The sequence below is a fragment of the Schistocerca serialis genome, chromosome 3 (genome assembly GCF_023864345.2).
Source record: "Schistocerca serialis cubense isolate TAMUIC-IGC-003099 chromosome 3, iqSchSeri2.2, whole genome shotgun sequence".
Taxonomy (NCBI): domain Eukaryota; kingdom Metazoa; phylum Arthropoda; class Insecta; order Orthoptera; family Acrididae; genus Schistocerca; species Schistocerca serialis.
The window spans coordinates 751,567,524-751,591,065 of record NC_064640.1 but is presented as its reverse complement, the minus strand read 5'-3'; positions in this window follow the sequence as shown (position 1 = coordinate 751,591,065).

Sequence of the window (23,542 nt, the reverse complement as noted above, 5' to 3'; positions counted from 1 at the left end):
CTTGTACTAATGTCGTTTATGTCGAATTTTAGCAGTTCATTTTCCTATCTTAAAAATATAAGGCACTGAGCGTAAGCAAAACATGCAATAGGGAGTAAATATACCAGTAGAGAACAGAATGTCAACAAGTGGATGCAGCACAATTCTTACGAGGCTCTGCCAAGCGAACAATCTATAATTAATACAATAGTGTGACCTAAACTCTATGTTTGTACACAGTATATCAGCATTTCTATATACCAAATTAAAGAGTAGTTATGACAACAAACAGAAATGTATAAATATGCAATCCATACGCATAGCAGCAAACATATATCTTACGTAATAAACAGGTCATTAACATCATATCAGCATAAGCAAATAAATGTTCATATGTCATCTTAATAAGTAAACATGAAGGCGCAAGCAGATAAATCACAAAGTATAACTTACATACATAACCACAGTCAGCACAATTAATCAGGTGACAATTATAATTTAAATAAATAAGCACAGCAGACACATAATAAAAAAATATGACATCAGTGACAAAAGCAGTGCAGCCAAGCGATGCATAATATACACAAATAACAACCCTGTTCATTAATAAAACATTGACAAAAATCAGCAGATGTACGCAAGCACGTCGCATCACAAGTAAATTCATAGAACATAAAATTAGCACAAAGTATGAATCACGTAATCGCGAGCAGCAAATTACGTCTAAAGTACGTACCTAAGTGGAAATATGTTACCTGAAAAAATAAACTCAATTAATAGTTACCTTTTTAGTTTATTAGTTTCTTCTTGGAAATTACATTCTTTCTGAAATTTTCTCGATAGCAAGTCCTCTTAACGTCGGAGACACACAGAATTTACCTGAAGTTCTTAAATATTTTATACAACCGTATCCTGAAAAATACTGAACGTTAATAACATAATCCATCAAGTCACTATAGCTTTATACTGAATTTAGTCGGAGAAATTAGACTGTGTATTTGTTTACGGCTGTCAGTGCATTCGCACTGAGCGCTCGATCAGCTGTAGGCGCGTGACGTAGGAAGTAATTGTTTGCGGTCAACGACTGCCTTATGCGGCGCGCAGACTTGACTGTTGCTTTGAGTATGTGCCGCCGCCAAAACACAGCGCGGTATCCTTGTATTCTCTGCATGTTTACGTATAACTGTTGGTTTCTCGAAAGTATGTCATTCCACAAAAATTTTAACGTTTGATATATGATGTATTCCCTTAGAGCGTCGTGATTTAAGAGTTTCTAATTCAACAGTGTTATCATAAATAATTTTGCGAATTCTATATGGACCGTTATAAAGCAGAAAAAATTTGCGACACAAGCCTTTTCCTTTGTGAGACAAACTATGAGACTTAATTAACACCTTTTGACCAACTGACAAGATTTTTAAACGACCAGGATGTTTAGCTGATTTCTCTCTTCTAGCAGCCGCAGATGCAATATTTTGTAGAGCCAGGTTGACAACTTCAGAATGCCGCAGTTTCCATGAAGGCAGAAAAGGAACGATTTCAGATATGCGATTTGTCGGTGCTTTGTTTTTTTAATATCAGTATCGGCGGTAAAGAAGATGAGTCATTAGGGAGTTCATTCAGAATGTTTTGAAAAATATGAAGATACTGATCCCAAGTTCTGTGATTCTGATGACAATAAAGTCGACACAATTTATTGATTTCCTTCATCCATCTCTCTGAAGCGTTAGATTGAGGGTGAAAAAGTGAAATGAAAATTGGTTTAATTTTACGACGCCATAGAGTACGAAGCCAAATTTTAGAACGAAACTGTGATACATTATCTGATATAACCTTATCAACATGACCAACTTCTTTAAGAAAATGGTTAATGAAAGCATTAGGTACTGAACGAGCTGTTGCTTTGCGTAACAGTGTAAAACACACATATTTTGATGTCAACTCCACTGCTACGAAAATGTACGCAAAACCATTAGTAGAATGAACCACTGGACCGAACAAATCGACTGCAGCCATGTCCTTTAATTTCGCTGGAATGATAGGAAACAACGGTGCTCTATGAGAAATAGTTGGCGGCTTAGCCTTTTGACATAATTTGCATTTGGCAAGAACAGATCGAATACGTTTTTCCATATTACTGAAGTAGCAATTTTCCCATAATTTATGAAAGCATTTTCTGGGACCAAAGTGTGCATAACTGAAATGCGTATACCAAATCAGCTTATTAACCCACTCATCAGGAATACAAACTAACCAAACAGAGTTGTCGACCGATTTTCGTTTAAAAAGAATGTCATTGCGAACTAAATAATGCTGTCTAATCGCTACGCTTTCCTTTCTCCTCCACTTCTCCTTAATGTCCTTCCAGATTGGATCCTTATTTTGCTCCTTAGCGATGTCCTGGAGCGAAGACGAAATAAAGTTCTCAAACGCAACACCTTGAATATACATCAAACAATAATTGTTTTCCTTGCAGTCCTCTTCAGCACTTTGTTTCAAACCCATAGGTGCACGTGATAAAGCATCAGCAACAATATTTGAAGAACCCTGTATGTAAACAATACTAAAATCAAATTCCTGTAGGTACAATGCCCATCGTGACAATCTGCCATGAGTTAATTTTGTCGACATAAGAAATTCCAGAGCTCGATGATCGGTGTAAACCTTAGTATGTCTGCCAAACAAAAATGTGCGAAATTTTGTGAAAGCCCAAACAACAGCCAAAGCTTCAAGTTCCGTAATCGAATAATTCTTTTCTGATTTAGAGAGAACACGACTTCCAAATGCGATAGTCTTCTGTACTACAACGCCGTTTTCTTCTATCTCTTGAAATAAATGTGCACCTAGGCCTTTGTATGACGAGTCCGCCGCCAAACAAAAATCTTTAGATAAATCCGGATGTGAAAGAAGTGGAGGAGCAACTAAAGCATCACGAAGTTGTTCAAATTCTGATTGAGCTTCCTCATCCCAACACCAATTAGAATTCTTTCCGGATAGTTCACATAAACGAGATGTGGCCAAATTGTCCAATCTAACAAAGCGTCTAAGAAAATTACAGACACCAAGGAAACTACGAACATCACGTTTTGTGGTAGGAACAGCATAATTACGAATTGCGTCTAGGTTTTCTGGATCAGGAAGAATACCTTCTGTAGAAATAATGTGACCGAGAAATTTCACCTGAGAACGACCAAATTCAGATTTTTCTAAGTTCACTGTAATGCCAACTCTTGCAAAGATACGTAATAATGAATCCAAAATTTTGTTGTGCTCACTCCAAGAACGTTTAGCAATAAGAATATCGTCAACACATGAAGTAATATTGTCACGAAGATAAACAGGTAAAATTTCATTTAAGCTACGAATGAATGCTGCTGAAGGTACAGTAAGTCCAGACGGTAATTTCCGAAATCACTTTTAGGTAAAATAGTCATATCCGGTTATTCTTTAACGATTCTCTAGATAGATTGATAGTAGAAGAGTTGTTTTGACAGATGCAAAGAATAGTAAAAGAGTAGGCAGCGGTGCAGAAAACTAAAAGGGAAATAGCACCACTACAGCTCGGGGCCCTATGCACGCTACGGCACATATTCACTTAGTGTAGTGAATCCCCTGAGGACATAAATAGCCGCACATAAATTCCAGTTTGTGACTTAGTGGCCAATTTGGTGGAAGTGCGTACATAAATTGATCTAACCATGAACATGGATGTATGTCATTCTTAGAATTGCGGAAGATCTTAAATTTCCGAACAGTCAAAAAGTGTTTATAGTCAAAGTTTTCACCTCGTGGCGACAAAGACCTACCGCGTCTGTCCCAGTCCCAATGTTGATTATTGTCAAGTTCGCGCGCCTGGCGCTCTCTTGTTGCATCCCGTAAATGAAACAAATTATTTTCTTCAAACCCCTCTGGTATCTGTGATTCTAAATTTCTTTTGCTGTCTTTTCCTACGATTTCGCCTTCAATTTGTTTGACTTGCTTTTTTAATGCCTCAAATTCCCTTTTCACGCGTTCATTAAATTTTCCCTGATTTTCAACATGCTTATTTATGTTCTGGTACTCTTCGGTTTCTGCAAATGGTAATGGAGCTGTATCATCCGAATCTCTGTCCCCATGTAAACTAAGATTTGTCAATTTATCTGAAATCTCCTCAACTCTTTCCGATAAGTCACCTATTTTTTCTTTCTTTTTATTTACGTCTTCCGTAAGTGTCGCGACTCGGGTTTCAGTATTGACACATTTGGTAGTCAACTGTTCATATTGTTGTGTTAGATTATTTATTCTGTCATTTGGTACGGATTCCTCGATTCTCTCAAATATTTCTTCCTTATCGTCTGCACGTTGTAAATTTACTCTGAAAATTTTTGTACTATCACGCGATCTCTTTCTTCCTGTTCTCTATCCTGTTCCCTTTGTCTAATCTCAACTGCAATTAATCTATTATTGTGAGCATTCAAAATCGGTTGTACTTCTTCTCTGATTTCTTTCTTTAACTCATCTTTCATATTTTTGAAACATTTCCCTAATCGTGAGTCTAACCGTGTTTCCAGTGTTCCCATCTCAGCTCTGATTGTTCCTATTTGCGAGTCCAACCGTGTTTCCATTGTTCCCATACCAGTTTTTAATTCAGATCCCAAAGTTCCCATCTCGGTTTTAATTGTTCCTATTTGTGATCCCAGTGAGTCTAACCATGTTTCCATTGTTCCCCTATCTGTTTTTAATTCAGATCGAAACTGCTCCATTGTTCCCATTTGTAAGTCTAACCGAGATCCCGAATTTAATATTGCACTCATCAACTGCTCCATGTTAACTGGCTCGAAACTTTTTTCGCCTCTAACATTTCCCGCAAAACCAACGTCTTCCGTCAAAGCTGTTAAGCTATTTGTGTTCGATACTATTCCAGAATCTTCTGTCGTTAATCTCAGATTCTGAAAATTTTTTGATTGAGAAAAATTTTGAAATGGTTCTGGACTATTTTCCCGACTTATTAAATTGTTTTCCACTTCATTATTCATCATCCTGTTCTCCTGTGTTGGCGAGTTCGCCATGTCAACAATTTCGTTATTCTGGCTATTCATCATTTTTGCCTTTTTCATCAATCACGTAATCATTTACAAATCATACAAAACTCTTCACTGTACGAAAATTACACACAATGGCTCCTCATCTCCAACAATACCATTCACACGAAATGTTTCCCTCAAACACGATTAACGGACAATTGAAATAATTGCACTAAATTGTCAAACGCGTATACAAGGCAACAAAATTAAATTCTACAAAAAAAATACCATTAGAACAATGACAATTACCAAATCTACACATGCAAAATAGACTACAATTACTAAACTACAAATTACTACAACAATTCTACTGTCTACTATTTTTACAATCAGAAGAATTCCAAGGGACGATCCTGGCAGGGTCGCCACGTGCATGGGGGCTTAATTATTAAATTTGAAAATCATTTTTATTTTTGGTAGCTATATGTCCGATTACGAAATCTCGTAAACGGTTGGCCCTGACTAGTATTTGTACGCAATCTGACTGCATAGAACAACAACAAAGAATGAAATGAAAATTTCCGTTAATACAATCAATTAATTAAGTCCCCAGCAACTATAAAACCTACGAACCCAACAAAGCAGAAGTGTAACTGTTCTGTGTGTGGAAGTGTGATTCAACGTACACATCTGGCACGGTTCTTCTTCAATAAGACAAGAAATTTTAAATATCATTTATACTGAAGTAATTTAAAAAAATTATTGCACAAGAAAACCAGAATTACACTCTAATACAAGAAAACAAGCCAGATGCTTTGTTGACTGAACCTTTAATGACGCATTATTCAGGACATTGAAATAATGAGAAAAAAAAGAAAAGGAGTTTGTTACCTTAATTTATATTGATGAAAAGACTCTAATCATTACAATATCTCCACACCGACTCGCTACTACCACATCTCAACAAGAACTTACTACTGCCACATCTCGACAAGCACTCTTCACTACGACATCTCAGCAAGCACTCACTACTACGAGTTCTCAACAAGCACTGCGCTCCGCTGCTTCTCAATAATCACTGCCAGTGGAGGCGGCGTAACAAAACTCTCTGGCGCTGTGGCTCAGTGTAGCCACCTTTCAACCGATACTTCTGTCGACAGCAGATGCTCCTAGACTTTGCGCAAGCGTTTGTGAATATTCCACACAGTTTCTTTCTGTGCAGTGAGAAATTCAATAACGATAAAATGGCTCTGAGCACTATGGGACCCAACTGCTGAGGTCATCAGTCCCCTTGAACTTAGAACTACTTAAACCTAACCAACCAAACGACATCACACACATCCATGCCCGAGGCAGGATTGGAACCTGCGACCGTACGGTCGCGCGGTTCCAGACTGTAGCGCCTAGAACCGCTCGGCCACCCAGGCCGGCTCAATGACGACACGTTGCATGTAAAGACCCCATTTTGAAACTGTCCTGCAGCTACGCTATCTGTCGGAAGTGACGGAAACTTGGCGCGCTCATTCAACAGACTTCAGATAATACATACGTAACATTTCTCATTCGCAGCATTGTTTGCGGCTGAGAAAAAAAAATGCGGTGCATTGCTTGCGGGGCAAGCCTAGTGGATAGTATGTATTAGTGTGAGATGATCCTAGCATTTCAAATGGGCCATTGTAAATATATTTAAATTTTGAAATAACCCTCTTTATTTTGAAATAAACCGCCCCACGCCCTCAACTTATGGTAGCAGTATGTGTTAGTGTACACATCGTAATTTCATTTTTCCTGATCTTCCCATAACAAGTCTTAAAGAGGTCTAATTGAATCCTAATGGATCTTTTACAATTGCAGATTATCTGTGTCAGGGGGTTTCTTTGGTTTCAGGATTTCAAATTCTTTCACGACTTGAATCCCTTTTCGATGATGTATAACATCGTCTGGTGGTTCTTTCTTTCTTGGTTCCGTGTTTGCCTCTGGTGTTTGTTTTGAAATTACATCATCTCGTAGTACTAAACAATATATCGTTATGCTTTCCTCGATTTCTGTTCCTTCAATATATTCTTCGACCGAGCCATTTCCTATATCTGACAGTTCTGGGTCACTGTTCGGTTGTAATAGAAACGCCTTTCTTACACAAATGTTAATTTACTCATCCTGTCTTCTGTCTGTTATTAAATACTCAGGGTCAAAGTTTCCTCCTAATGTTATAAGTTACTTTTCTTTCACAGCAGGCTCTTCCTCTGCGCAATCATTTTCATCAGCTCTGGAGACTTTTACCTTTACTTTATAATTTGTGCAGTCTTTGTGAACTTCAGTAATTCGTAAACGATTGTCTGTATCTACTACAACCCGTTGTTTTGCTGGCAGTTTGTTAGTCAGGACTGCGTCGTCAGCAACGCTGAGGATTTCATCTTCTTTCCTTCTCCTCATTGCGACCATATTTTTTTTCTTTCTCTTAGTCACCGTATTATTGGCACATCGATCCTGTCACTACTACCTGAACCTTCTGGTTGCATAATTCCTTTTGAAAACCTCACACCCGCACTGCCTTAGGCCTTGGTAAAGTATATCTACCTGTTAACACCAACTAATAATCCCTAGCAACTTATTTTCGAAAATTGTATCGTCATTCAAACTGTTGTCGGCCCTTTCTTCCTCGCCTATGAGCATGTTCACGTTTTGTCTTATTCCAGTGTAGTTATGTGCTGAAGCACGTTCATTGCATTCCGCTGTGACGCCCTCAGTACAGTACAGTACAGTAACTACAGCTTCCATGCGAACTGCTGATCGGTCTGATGTTTTCTTCGCTGGAGGGCACTCCGTCCGCACGCTAGTGTAAGGTTCATCGCCTACCTGCCGTGACTCATGGCTGAGCACATCTGTCGCTTTGCTTACAGCTACCTGTTATACTTCGCAGTCGCTCTGTCAAGTGTCAGATGCATTACTTCTACGCCGGTATTGTTTCTTACGTTTGGGCTGTGAATCTCTGTCCGCATTAGTTTGGCACGCAACATACGCGTTCTTCAGTTTTTCGCGTTGTTGCTGTCGTGGTAATGTTGTGATGCAAATCCTCTTCCGCCAACCGCTGAAGCACCTCGACCTCTGCCCCTACCCCATTGAACAATATTAACACGATACCAATCGCCGTCATTTTGTTCATTGTCATTGTGATTAATCGTTCAAAATGTTTCAAATGGCTCTGAGCACTATGGGACTTAACTGCTGTGGTCATCAGTCCCGTAGAACTTAGAACTACTTAAACCTAACTAACCTAAGGACATCACACACATCCATGCCCGAGGCAGGATTCGAACCTGCGACCGCAGCGGTCGCGCGGTTCCAGACTGTAGCGCCTAAAACCGCTCGGCCACTCCGGCCGGCTCTCGCAAATAATCTCGGATTCGGATCGTCTACTTCTTAAGTGTATCAGAGATTGGTACCAGGATTCACTGAAATATTTCATAGAGTTTGTGTCCCTATTGCCATATAATCTAGCCGGTTTGAATTCTTTCCCTAAACGATCTTGTTTTTGTTGTGACCACCATTCCTTGGTAAACTTTTGATTGAATTCGTTAGTCATCTCATCAGTGTTAAAATTTAATCCCCATTGTTTAGCATTACCTGCTAATGCTCTGATAACCACGTTAATCTTGTTCTGATCTGTCAAATATTCGGGAAAACACCTTTCACAATTTTTTCAGAAAATACAGTGGGTGTCAGCCAGTACGTCTTTTGGCAGGATCAAAGCGTGCTTCACCCGCCAATAGCTTGTTAAGAGGTATCCCATCTTTGCTGCAACTGCCCTTGTCTCATTACTTTGTTTTCAAGTTCGCAAATCTCGCCTGAACGAAAGCAGATATAACAGAATGGCACACGTGCCACTAAATATCAGGAAACCTGCCAGCTTGTTATAACTTGCTACTCAATTTTTAGTGTAAAGTCTTTTCACTGTCTTCAGACGTACACTGGGAAAAGCGGATCTTCTGTATTGTAACCTTCACCGGTGCATACGTAGTGTACACTTAAATAGGTGCTTCCTCAGCGGATGCACTTTTACTAAAAGGTGCCCCGAAAGTTTGTGAAAGCTCGCCATTTCTTAATACCAGGTGCGCTATCCTTGTTCATTGATTTAACAGAAGAAAGGTATTACTTAGAGAGAGTACACTGAGGTGACGAAAGTCATGAGATAGCGATATGCACATGTACAGCTGGCAGAAGCATCGCGTACACAACGTATAGTGCGTTGGTGGACCTGCCATTTGCACTGAGGTGATTCGTGTGAAAACGTTTCCGACGCTATTATAGCCGCACGATGAGAATTAACAGAAAATGTACCCAAAATAAACAGACGCATTCGAAAATCTAGGGAATTCACTATTCCGAGCTCTACAGTGTCAAGAAGAGTATACTGAGAATACGAAAGTTCAGGCATTACCTCTCACCACGGACAACGCGGTGGCCGACGGCCTTCACTTCACGAGCGAGAGCAATGGCGTTTGCGTAGATTTGTTAGTGCTAACAGACAAGCAACACAGCGTGAAATAATCGCAGAAATCAATGTGGGACGCACGACGAAGGTAACCGTTAGAATAGAAAGCTGAATTTGGCATTAATGGTCTATGACAGCAGACGACCGACGCGAGTGCGTTTGCTAACAGCACATCGCCTGCAGTGCCTCTTCTGCGCTCGTGACCGTATCGGTTGAATTCCATACCACTGGTAAACCGTGACCTGGTGAGGTAAGTCCCGACTTCAGATGGTAAGAGCTGATGGTAGGGTTCGAGTGTAGCGCAGACTTGTCGATGACACAGATGCAAGTTGTCAACAGGGCACTGTGCAAGCTGGTAGTGGCTCCATAATGGTGTAGGCTGTATTTAGATGGAATGGACTGGGTACTCTCGTCCAATTGAGCCGATCACTGTTCTGGACAACCCTCTTAAATTATCGGTGAATCAATGTCCTCAGAACGCGTTCTGTCAGCGAAGCGTGGTGGCAACTGCTAGCCTGCAAATTCACTTCAGTATGAGCGAGCTTTAGCTACAATCGACGTCCGAGTGTATCATTATCCCCAAGCGCTCGGTACATTCCGACGTCTTACAATAATTGTGGGTTTGCTCAAGTTATGCATAGGTAGTAATTTCTGTCTGCACAAACCATGTTCCGAGAATGACTTTCGTAAGGTATTCAGTGTACTTATGTCCATTTATATAAAGCAACTCCAAGTAAAGATCAAACTACAATTCTCTAAAATGTTATAGGTGCCTCTAACGATTTTAGTGTTACAGAATTTTAGTTACAATAGGACCAGGGAAGATGCTCTTTTGGTCGAACATCTTTAAGATAATAGCAATTGCCGATACTCATGAAAGTTATACAGATAATAGTCCAAATGGTGTAAAGAAGAAGCGAAACAACTCCGTAATTTCAAGGTAAGAATGGAAAAAGTAGTTGCTCAAGGCAAGGACTGATCTAAGAAGTATTTAACAGTTAAAACTGAGAGATTATCAGTCCGTAAACATTTGGCACAATGTGCAATTTGTACGTTAAGGCATAATAATTACAAAAACAAGAGTATGAAGAAAATAAAATGATGTTTGGTACTCGCACAAGTCCTGAAGAGATTTATGACCATGAGTAGGAAGCGACGTTCACTGCATACAAATTACAGCCTACAAGTTTATGAAACATTAGACAAGGATACCAAAGATGTGTTTAACGCAAAATGACTGGATAGAGTAGTTGACCAAGCTGTAGTTAGGGCTCGCAAACAACTGTGAACAAATAAAGCACAGGGTAATTTAAGTACTTCAAAGACCAAGTGGAAATGGAAGGAACTGAGTTAAAGGACCGGTGCTGCACCGATATGCGCTCAGATTCAAGAATTCTCAAACAGTAAAACCATTTCCTGAATTCAGTTTTCACATCATATTGGACAGTTAGTTCCATTAAGTAAAGAGAAACAAATTGTAGAAGAATATGTGTCCTTCATTACTTGAAGCATGAGTGATACAAACAATGAATTAATAACAGAAAAGCTGCTTGCCACTTGGAATAAATTATGTGACACTGAATCCTTAATAAAAAGAAATGCGATGTCTTCGATGATTCGTAGCGTAGATGGGTCTTTAAGATAAGCTATGGCAGCAGCTGCATTAGTAATCAAACAGAAGGTAAGTTTGAAGGCATCGCAGTATATTTTCTTCTGCAAGAATAACAGCGAGTACGAGGGACACTTGAAGGTAGGTGAGAAGTGGATCACGGTGGCAATATACATTCTGTGTTATAAAGGAACAGATTTGTCCACGAACAATAATTTGTAGTTAGTTAAACTATCCCCAATTCTAGCGTGTAATTTATTGCTTGCTGTAGATAGCTAGGTAGTCATCATCATTATCACCATCAGCCGTTTAAGCCAAAACAGGTAAAACACGTTGACTGTACAATTCTCAGTACATCCACTTTGGCTGGTGCCGCAGTCGCATTGTTTTTATGAAATTACAACGTTTCCGACAGACGACTGTAGGGTACTGACCATCATTTCCCTACAGTCATCAAGCGAAACTGTTGTGCACCTTGTTATATGAAGTGCGTTTCGAAATATTTATTTCCCTGACCGGTATTCGGACATGCAGCCCACAATCAGTAGCATCTGATACAGCTGGTAAACAAACCAATATTTGTATACCTCTTTCAGTATTGGGCAACGTCCTTAATGGACAGCGTTACACAAAAACGCACAGAGCTTTACCAATTTTTAATGTGTTTTCTCCGATTTGTTGCACATTAATTGACTAACATTGACAATATTTGTTATTATGTCCTTAGATCCGAGTCCGGATTGGTTACTTCATTATAGAGTATACACAAGGCTTATTACGTTGAAGTCCACCTTGCCCAGTGCATTGTTTGTAATAGTAGGAATCCATTTTGTCTCTTTACATATTATATATATATATATATATAGGGTGGTCCATTGATAGTAACGGGGCCAAATATCTCACGAAATAAGCATCAAACGAAAAAACTACAAAGAACGAAACTTGTCTAGCTTGAAGGGGGAAACCAGATAGCGCTACGGTTGGCCCGCAAGAAGGCGCTGCCATAGGTCAAATGGATATAAACTGCGTTTTTTTTAAATAGAAACCCCCATTTTTATTACATATTTTTGTAGTACGTAAAGAAATATGAATGTTTTAGTTGGACCAATTTTTTCGCTTTGTGATAGATGGCGTTATAATAGTCACAAACGTGTAAGTACGTGGTATCACACAACATTCCGCCAGTGCGTACGGTATTTGCTTCGTGATACATTACCCGTGTTAAAATGGACTGTTTACCAATTGCGGAAAAGGTTGATATCGTGTTGATGTATGGCTATTGTGATCCAAATGCTCAACGGGCGTGTGCTATGTATGCTGCTCAGTATCCTGGACGACATCATCCAAGTGTCCGGACCGTTCGCCGGATAGTTACGTTATTTAAGGAAACAGGAAGCGTTCAGCCACATGTGAAGCGTCAACCACGACCTGCAACAAATTATGATGCCCAAGTAGGTGTTTTAGCTGCTGTCACGGCTAATCCGTACATCAGTAGCAGACAAACTGCGCGAGAATCGGGAATCTCAAAAATGTCGGTGTTGAGAATGCTACATCAACATCGATTGCACCCGTACCATATTTCTATGAACCAGGAATTGCATGGCGACGACTTTGAATGTTGTGTACAGTTCTGCCACTGGGCACAAGAGAAATTACGGGACGATGACAGATTTTTTGCACGCGTTCCATTTAGCGACGAAGCGTCGTCACCAACACCGGTAACGTAAACCGGCATAATATGCACTATTGGGCAACGGAAAATCCACGATGGCTGAGACAAGTGGAACATCAGCGACCTTGGCGGGTTAATGTATGGTGCGACATTATGGGAGGAATGATAATTGGCCCCAATTTTATCGATGGCAGTCTAAATGGTGAATGTATCCTAATTTCCTACGTCATGTACTACCGATGTTACTACAAGATGTTTCACCTCATGACAGAATGGCGATGTACTTCCCACATGATGGATGTCCGGCACATAGCTCGCGTGCTGTTGAAGCGGTATTGAATAGCATATTTCATGACAGGTGGATTGGTCGTCGAAGCACGTTCACCGGATCTGACATCCCCGGATTTCTTTCTGTGGGGAAAGTTGAAGGATATTTGCTATCGTGATCCACCGACAACGTCTGACAACATGCGTCAGCGCATTGTCAATGAATGTTCGAACACTACGGAAGGCGAACTACTCGCTGTTGAGAGGAATATCGTTACGCGTATTGCCAAATGCATTGAGCATTTATTGCATTAATGTCGTATTTACAGGTAATCACGCTGTAACAGCATGCGTTCTCAGAATTGATAAGTTCACAAAGTTACATGTATCACATTGGAACAATCAAAATAAGATGTTTAAACGAACCTACGTTCTGTATTTTAATTTAAAAAACCTACCTGTTACCAACTGTTCGTCTAAAATTGTGAGCCATATGTTAGTGATCATTACAGCGCCATCTATCACAAAGCGAAAAAAGTGGTACTACTAAAACATTTATATTTCTTTACGTACTACACAAATATGTAATAAAAATGGAGGTTCCTATTTTAAAAAACGCAGTTGATATCCGTTTGACCTATAGCAGCGCCATCTAGTGGGCCAACCATAGCGCCATCTAGTTTGCCCCTTCAAGCTAGACAAGTTTCGTTCTTTTTAGTTTTTCGTTTGACGCTTATTTCGTGAGATATTTGGCCCGGTCACTATCAATGGACCACCCTACATATATGTATATATATATAATTTGTCAAAATGGGATACTCAGTGTATGTATACTGAACGCATGCCACAGATCTGTCGAAGTATGATATAAGCGGTAACAATAAAAATAAAGGTACAAGCACACGTTGAACAAAATTGTTGATATGCTATGTAAAATTTTACGCCGTACTTTAACAGAGTTAATTGTTACGACATCACAGATTTAAGAAATAAAACGAAAAGAGTAGGAATAATAGAAACACAAATGTTCAGTGATTAAACTGAAATAACTATACACGTAAAACAAAAATTAAGATGGAACAGCGGTTAATATAGTTTCCAGCACTGCGCTATTACTACAAAGATATCTTGGCAGCCTGTAAAAATTTAAAAATATCTCCACTATAAGTTGAGTGGCTCGAAATATACAAAATAACGGCACTCTTAGGAAACTCTACTTTCAGAAGACGTCGTTGATGGTGGTCTGCATGCGCGAGTACCAGTCTGGTAAATAAATGCTTTTGAAGCTTAGTTCATGGCCAACAACAATATATCGTTTATCAAATACATAAAAGCTTCGGGACACCCAGCATACACGATTTTCAAAACAATATCCTTGCGTCTATACACTCCTTTCAAAAACATCGGAAACGTGATTTTGAAAATTCTGTTTGCTTCGTCGTGTCACTCCAACCTTTCTTTTTACTCTTCTATTTATTTTGCTGCCAATCTTGCTCTTCAGCTGTCCTAAATACAACAATTTATCAGCTGTTACTAAGACTTCGTTATTTATTTTTGCCGTTTCTGGAAGCTTTTCTAAAGCTGCTGAAGGCTATTTTGGTGACATGGAACGTCCTGAACTGACTTATCTTTCAATTCTTTTTTTTTCACTATGCTGACGAAGAGAAGTGTAAGCTGCAGCACTGACATACATTTTATTGGGTGCGCTAATATAACTTGAATCAATGCCTTGTTTCGCAACAGCTTCTTGAACACGTTTTCGTGGAACAGTCCGGGATTCGTTGTAAGTATTTCACTGTGATATATCTAATTCTAAAGCCAGCTTACTCCTCTGGTTGATTAAGCTCCAACTTTTCATTATTACCTGTCTTTTTCCTGACTTATCTTTTGAGCAATACTTATTTTGTTTTAAGCCCGACACAACCCAGACATTTCAATACTGCAAATCAACGTGTAAAAAACAAGAATGTCGCTTATCCGCTGGTTGATATTATAGTTGCGACCAAACGTTACGACTGCAAGTATCTTGAGGTACAGTTAGGCCCAATGAACAAAGTCAGAATCGTCTTAAGCTACAACAAGGAATCACAAAGATCTCTAAATCCAATTACAGAGCCAGAAAGCGAGGTAACAGTTATATTCGAAAATCGGCATACAGGAGTTTCAGTTGCAAGGTACGACCTACCGATCCAGACGCTGCGCCGGGTACTTTCTTAATATATCGGGACAATGGTCAAGCCCACGTGACACGTTTGGCGCGTGGGTCAAGCCCTGGTGTTGAAGCAGCAGAAAGCGGAAAAATCTGCATTCAAATAGCATCGCTACTTCATTGCTACTCTCCGACTGTCACCATATCGCTGGAGTGTCGGTATATTAAATCCTACCGCCACCCCGTCCGCGCTCCCACCCCTTTAACCATCCTACAAGGGCATTAGCGCCCGGAAGGGGTGGTGGGGGGGGGGGGAGGGTAGTTAGGCTGGCAGGGCCTTGGAGTCAGGAGGCGGTTATCCTTGTCAACGGTTCAGTAACAAGTGGTGGCGCGGTCATGGTCATGGCATCAGGTACGTATTCTTCCTGCCAGTCTTGGACTTCTGCAACTCTCGGAAGTGGTTTGATCTCCACAGGCTCCCCGGCACGGTAGGCCTACGGTGGGGAAGAGGTAAAATGGAAATTCCGTGTGTCTAGGGCCGCCCGTCGGGTAGACCGTTCGCCTGGTGCAAGTGTTTCGAGTTGACGCCACTTCGGCGACTTGTGTGTCGAATGGGATGAAATGACGATAATAAGGACAACACAACACCCAGTCCTTGTGTGGAGAAAGTCTCCGACCCAGCCGGGAATCGAACCCGGGCCGTTAGGTATGACATTCCGTCGCACTGACGACTCAGCTACCAGGGGCCGACAGGGAAGGGGTGAGGAGCTTTGATGGGTACTGTGTGGAAGTCTGCCAGGGAGTTACTGCCAGATGGAGGTATTTTGGGGAGATGGGCCCTGAGGAGGTTTTGTTAGCACGTAACGTCATTTATTTTTGACGCCAGAACTGATTGCGATGTTGCACTAGCTGCTCTTGTTCACCTGCTACTTCAAATAACTGACATTCCCTTCTACTCTTGAGCCCTCCCAGCGTATAGCCGTAAGTGTGAGACCAGGCTACAGATGTTGTATAGTAGTATGGAGATGGATGTGAGAACTTGGGATCACTGGATCGGGTGTAGGAGATGAAAGCTGATTGGTGCCAGCGCCCATTCAGCATCTCGACTAAACTACTGCCGTGTTTGATGTGTATCTGTACGAAGCCACGAAATGTCTCAAGCCGGCCGAAGTGGCCGTGCGGTTAAAGGCACTGCAGTCTGGAACCGCAAGACCGCTACGGTCGCAGGTTCGAATCCTGCCTCGGGCATGGATGTTTGTGATGTCCTTAGGTTAGTTAGGTTTAACTAGTTCTACGTTCTAGGGGACTAATGACCTCAGCAGTTGAGTCCCATAGTGCTCAGAGCCATTACTTTTTTTGAAATGTCTCAGGGCATCTTCAGAGGTAGCCGTTGTAATTATTTTGTTCATTTGCGCCTCGAAATTCTGACCAGCAACTCTGCCCCAGATTTAGACGAAAGAGGAAAAGGAGCGAAAGTAATGAATCTCTCCATGTGTGAACTGTGGTAAATTGTCGGATACGGTGGTCTGTGGTGATCCCTGTATGGTGACGATCTTCACTATATTCCTGATTGTAGCTGCGGATGTCACTGATGACATCTGGGCAGCATGTGGGAAGTTGGAGACAGTGTCAAAAACAAATAACTACATAGACTCCCTGAGCAGTCCTGTGAATTCGATCAGTATGTAACCCTCACTGACCGCGAGTGGGTCTTGGGTATAAACATTGCGCCAGATCCAGCTAGTAACACGCGTATATTTGCCAAGCATGGACCACACATTCGAAGTCGGCGTCAATGCTTGGCCGATATACAGGGTGTTTCAAAAATGACTGGTATATTTGAAACGGCAATAAAAAATAAACGAGCAGCGATAGAAATACACCGTTTGTTGCAATATGCTTGGGACAACAGTACATTTTCAGGCAGACAAACTTTCGAAATTACAGTAGTTACAATTTTCAACAACAGATGGCGCTGCGGTCTGGGAAACTCTATAGTACGATATTTTCCACATATCCACCATGCGTAGCAATAATATGGCGTAGTCTCTGAATGAAATTACCCGAAACTTTTGACAACGTGTCTGGCGGAATGGCTTCACATGCAGATGAGATGTACTGCTTCAGCTGTTCAATTGTTTCTGGATTCTGGCGGTACACCTGGTCTTTCAAGTGTCCCCACAGAAAGAAGTCACAGGGGTTCATGTGTGGCGAATAGGGTGGCCAATCCACGCCGCCTCCTGTATGTTTCGTATAGCCCAAAGCAATCACACTATCATCGAAATATTCATTCAGGAAATTAAAGACGTCGGCCGTGCGATGTGGCCGATCACCATCTTGCATAAACCACGAGGTGTTCGCAGTGTCGTCTAAGGCAGTTTGTACCGCCACAAATTCACGAAGAATGTCCAGATATCGTGATGCAGTAAACGTTTCGGATTTGAAAAATGGGCCAATGATTCCTTTGGAAGAAATGGCGGCCCAGACCAGTACTTTTTGAGGATGCAGGGACGATGGGACTGCAACATGGGGCTTTTCGGTTCCCCATATGCGCCAGTTCTGTTTATTGACGAAGCCGTCCAGGTAAAAATAAGCTTCGTCAGTAAACCAAATGCTGCCCACATGCATATCACCGTCATCAATCCTGTGCACTATATCGTTAGCGAATGTCTCTCGTGCAGCAATGGTAGCGGCGCTGAGGGGTTGCCGCGTTTGAATTTTGTATGGATAGAGGTGTAAACTCTGGCGCATGAGACGATACGTGGACGTTGGCGTCATTTGAACTGCAGCTGCAACACGGCGAACGGAAACCCGAGGCCGCTGTTGGATCACCTGCTGCACTAGCTGTGCGTTGCCCTCTGTGGTTGCCGTACGCGGTCGCCCTACCTTTCCAGCACGTTCATCCGTCACGTTCCCAGTCCGTTGAAATTTTTCAAACAGATCCTTTATTGTATCGCTTTTCGGTCCTTTGGTTACATTAAACCTCCGTTGAAAACTTCGTCTTGTTGCAACAACACTGTGTTCTAGGCGGTGGAATTCCAACACCAGAAAAATCCTCTGTTCTAAGGAATAAACCATGTTGTCTACAGCACACTTGCAGGTTGTGAACAGCACACGCTTACAGCAGAAAGACGACGTACAGAATGGCACACCCACAGACTGCGTTGTCTTCTATATCTTTCACATCACTTGCAGCGCCATCTGTTGTTGAAAATTGTAACTACTGTAATTTCGAAAGTTTGTCTGCCTGAAAATGTACTGTTGTCCCTAGTATATTGCAACAAACAGTGTATTTCTATCGCTGCTCGTTTAGTTTTTATTGCCGTTTCAAATATACCGGTCATTTTTTAAACACCCTGTACCTAACACCTGCTCAACGCCTTTATCCCGCAGTACATCTCCTGTAATGGCTTGTGAAGGTGAGCCCTATTTAACGTTAAGTTGGGGTTGCACCCAAAAAATAGGTGCATAGGGCTGGTACCACATCTTTCGTCAGGTGTTCTGACCACCAGAAACTTAGCACCCAATTAGATGAGGCTTAATCGAAAAGTTTACATTTTAAGTAAATTTATACTGAGTGATACTTCATCCTGAACTGAGTGGTGACTCGTACGCAAACATTCTCAAAAATCTCGCAGAACTTCATTTACTGGAAGGTTTTTCCTTCTATTATCGTCATTTTCACTTATGCCAGTTTTCGCAATTAATTATGATACACCCTGAATACATCTCGCTGCATAGAAATTACACGACGAATTCACGTACTCGTCACGTGTTAACAGGGGCTTAATATCTCAAGGCAGTGTTTTGATTTAGCAGTTAGTTTCTTTTTTTTAATTCTTAATATGTTTAGTCCAAAGGACTGCACAAATTGCCTCATTACACTGTCTGCGGATTTGTTGCTAACACATCCATGTTTTTCCTGATTAAGCATCTCTTCGACATTGTTACGGTATGAGTTCAAACAGCTACTCGGGGTGAACGTCTTGATTCGACAGTCGAAGCTACCCTGCTTAGTTCCCAATAACATTTCTAACACGTTAGCATTCCATACAGAAAGCAACGTACTTGTCAGAGTCAACCAAACTTTTCACGTATCTCCACCTAATATTCGTGGATTTACCATAGCCTGTACTCAAAAACAGAAAATTAATTTTGGTGTTTTATATGGTGTCATTAGCGCCGTGGTGTAATGCAAAAGATACTGGGCTCGAATTTGGAGGGTGAGTGATGCAAAACCCCGACCAGCCATCTATATTTTGGTTTCCACTCATTTTCGGACTCTCTTCCATCAAATTCCGGCACCGGCGCTTCTGAAGAGTGCACACCAGATCGTCTTTACCGTCTGTTTGGTATCAGATCGAGTGCTCCGTCGATAATGACCTCATCATTCACTGGACCTTAAACTCCAGTCTTCTTTTTTAATTAGTCTTCCTATTTGTCATTTTCTAAAAGAGGTGAGTATAGATCGACACGAAGCTCATGAGTCGTGCCAGAATAACCCACTCGGTGTGAGAATTTCCTTGCGAAAGGCAAGATTCCGTGTTCTTTTGAGGGTCCGACACATAATTTTATTGTATCCGAGAGTTTCCATTAGTTTTTGGCTTCTTAGATAGAGACTCAAGGAAAGCGGTATCAAAATCTGCCTTCAGAACATCACGGTAAAGCGATCTGAGTTTTACAATTGTTTTACAATTGCCGAATCCATGTTGATACCTCAAAGAAGATTTTCGGTTCCCAAAACGTTCATAATACCTATGCATAAACCGTGGTCCAAAATTTTGTAACCAATTACAATTGTTCTAAGACTCTTCTTAAATCCTTAAGTAGTCTAATATGTTCACTATTCGGAACAGATTATCCGGGTTACAGAGCTGTGTTGTTGTAGAAGGTTTGCATCCTAGAAGTGCCATGGGGATTTAATCAAGTTGGCTTATTGAAACTTTTTGGCTAAAATTTTTAGTAACAGAGGATAAATTGGGATGAGATGTTTAATGTTTCAAAACATAAGTACCTGTAATTACTTGAAAAGGCAAAAAGTAATTATTTGTGCTTCTATATTTACTCACTAAAGCGTTAACATTTATCCATTCTAAGACGGAAATAACGAAAAACATTTGGTTTTAATTGTTTATAAGAAAAGTTTTGGAAGCAGTCATTTTTCCTCGCCCAGATGGGTGAGTTTACGAATACGGTACGGGAAATACCTCTATAAGAAATACATGAAATTAACAGAAGAAATCATCAAAGTAAAGGAGCTACTCACGAAAAATAATCTGACTTCGGTAGTTACTTCTATTTTTCGTGTGCAATTTTATCGCATCTCTGGCAAGTATTTATAAAAGTAGAGCAGTTTTTGCGGAACACGTTCTTGCACATTATTCAGTCCAAGCATTCCCTTGATTTTCGGGTTACTTTTTAAATTTTGTTCCCGTTATACACATTTGGTTTCATTGTCATCTCTAAACAGTTTGCTTTCCTCTTTATACCTGAACCATTGCATCCTTATCCTCTTCATCTGAACTTGGCGAAGGTGAGCGTCTCCATTACTGAGCTTTTTCTTCTCTAAAATTTTCCTTCATACTTACTTTGTCTTCTTTTCAGTCATATCATGTTCTCATCTTCTTCCTCTGAACTTGGCAAATGTGAGGGTCTTGTCTTTTGAGCTTTTCCGTTTCTTAAAATGTTGTTTCCTGCATTTTTGCTCACTGGGCCTGATTTTAAGAACTGAAATCAATTCTCGAGAACTTATCTGAACGGCCACGAATTTTGACCACTTTCTTGCGGAAGTGGCAAGCTTGGGTGTCGGGTGAATTTCTTCTGGAGGCCTATCTCGCGTCAAATAGCGAACAAATGTATGCCCACCCGTCACCTGCTTTTCGCATCCAACATCGGCAGATGCCTTGCTGCATGGTGGTGCAGATTCCTTGCTGCATGGTGGTATCGCAGCTGCCGCAACTACAGTTGAGTGGGGGTCTTCTCAGTGGGAAGCTTCTGACTCTGTTGGCTGGCAGCCTGGATTGTAAGCATTCGGTTTTTGGGGGCGCGTTCTTTTTTGCTCTTCGGCTTGTGTTTGATTACTTACGGTGTAAGTAACATCTGAAATGATTTCATGATCCCCGGGAAATACGGCATTTCCATAATGTTTCAAACGGTGCCTGACTTTCCCCAACTTTGTGTTAAATGGAAATGTCGTGTGGCTAGGGCCTCCCGTCGGGTAGACCGTTCGCCTGGTGCAGGTCTTTCGATTTGACGCCACTTCGGCGACCTGCGCGTCGATGGGGATGAAATTATGATGATCAGGACAACACAACACCCAGTCCCTGAGCGGAGAAAATCTCCGACCCAGCCGGGAATAGAACCCGGGCCCTTAGGTTTGACAATCTGTCACGCTGACCACTCAGCTACCGGGGCGGACTAACTTTGTGTTAAGAGGTCACCAAACTGAACTCGCCCTAGTTTCCTTCCTGGGTGTTGTTTCCTATCCATTATGTACAAGCTTGGTACTCATAAGATTTCAAGGACTTGAAAAACTCTCCAAATAATGCTTAGTACAGAGAGGCAGGCATAAAAAAGCAGCACTATTCGCTTTGGTTATTTCTAAACGCTCAACAGAAGAGCGAAGAGATTCATATCCGTCAAGAATGAAAGAAGTCTTTCCCTCACCACTGCGTGAAAGAAAATGTTTTGCAAACCACCGCAAACATATTGATTTTTGAGATACCATAACGTTGAATCTGGCGGCAGTGAATCAGTTCACTCAGACCTTAAATTCTTACCTTTAAAGACAGAACCTACAGATAGAAAACAGCCATAGGAACTGCGGCAGACGATGTACCAGTCAGTTTCATCTTTCTCCCTAAAGTCAATATATCAAAGTTTCTTGCTCCTTTTTCTGTAAAAATTGCAGATTTTTGGAAATTACAACCTGACCGGGTTGCCTCGAAACACGTTTCCGACGATTGTCTGGTTGAAGGCATATGCGACGCTCATCGTTGAAGAGAACGTGATGCCTAGACGGTCCATTCGGCATGTTGTTGGGCCCATCTGTACCGCGCTGCATGATGTCGTGGTTGCAAAGGTGGACCTCGCCATGGACATCGGGAGTGAAGTTGAGCATCATTCAGCCTATTGCGCACAGTTTGAGTCGTAACGCGACGTCCTGTGGCTGCACTAAAAGCATTATTCCAAATGGTGGCGTTGTAGTCGGGGTTCCTCCGAGCCAAATTCCGTAGGTAGTGATCATCCACTGCAATAAGGAGCAGCCTGAGCTAGGCATGTCATCGACAGTTCCTGTCTGTCTGTATCTCCTCCATGTCCGAACAACATCGCTTTGGTTCACTCCGAGACGCCTGGGCACTTCCGTTGTTGAGAGCCCTTCCTGGCAAAAAGTAACAATACGAACCTGATCGAACCGCGGTATTGACCGTCTAGGCATGGTTGAACTACAAACAACACGAGCCGTGTACCTCCTTCCTGGTGGAATGACTGATCGGCTGTCTGACCCACTCCGTCTTAAAGACGCTGCTCATGCATGGTTGTTTACATCTTTGGGCGGGTTTAGTGATATATCTGAACAGTCAGAGGGACTGTGTCTGTGATACAACGTCCACAGTGAACGTCTATCTTGAAGAGTTCTGGAAACAGGGGTGATGCAATTTTTTTTTTCCATGTGTGTATAAAGGTTGATACCGCCTTTTTAGAGTGTAATAAATGTATTATTAAGAAAAAGGTCGTTTTGCTTAATTTTAGAGCATCTTAAGCGGTCATTTTTTGTGTCTCACGTCATTCTCAACGTTCTTCTACACACATATTTTAGATTCTTTTACGCAGCTCTTTCACTGACATGACATATGTTTGTGATTTTATGTGTTGTAGATCCCCTGCCATCTCGCCATTTCGTGTACTTTGTTTTGTTGATGCTTTAAAGTTAAGCTTTAATATGGCTTTCATTACAGTCGCAAAAGAGGGTATGAACTTACATATAGTAATACTTGTATAATAGTGACTGCGGAGAAAGAAGCTGAAAAAACAAAGAAAACAACATGCAATTCAATGGAAACTACAGTCACCTAGCTCAGTCAAATCAGTGATCTCTTTCAACCTACATGTTCGTCGATTTGCGTAATGTATGCTGATTACGAAATTTCTAAACTGCACAATAACATTCTTGTTGTTCTGTTTATACAATTTTTATTTATTAGTTTATTTAACAAGGGTTTTACGCTTAGAGTACACATTACTTATTTAAGAAATGAAAGCAATTTTAACAGGATAATTCCGTAATGGAATTAAAAATGATTTGAAAAAAAAATATTTGTGTACAAAAGTGTGTTTTTTTACAGCGAGTTTTTAGAGAGAGACTTAAGAT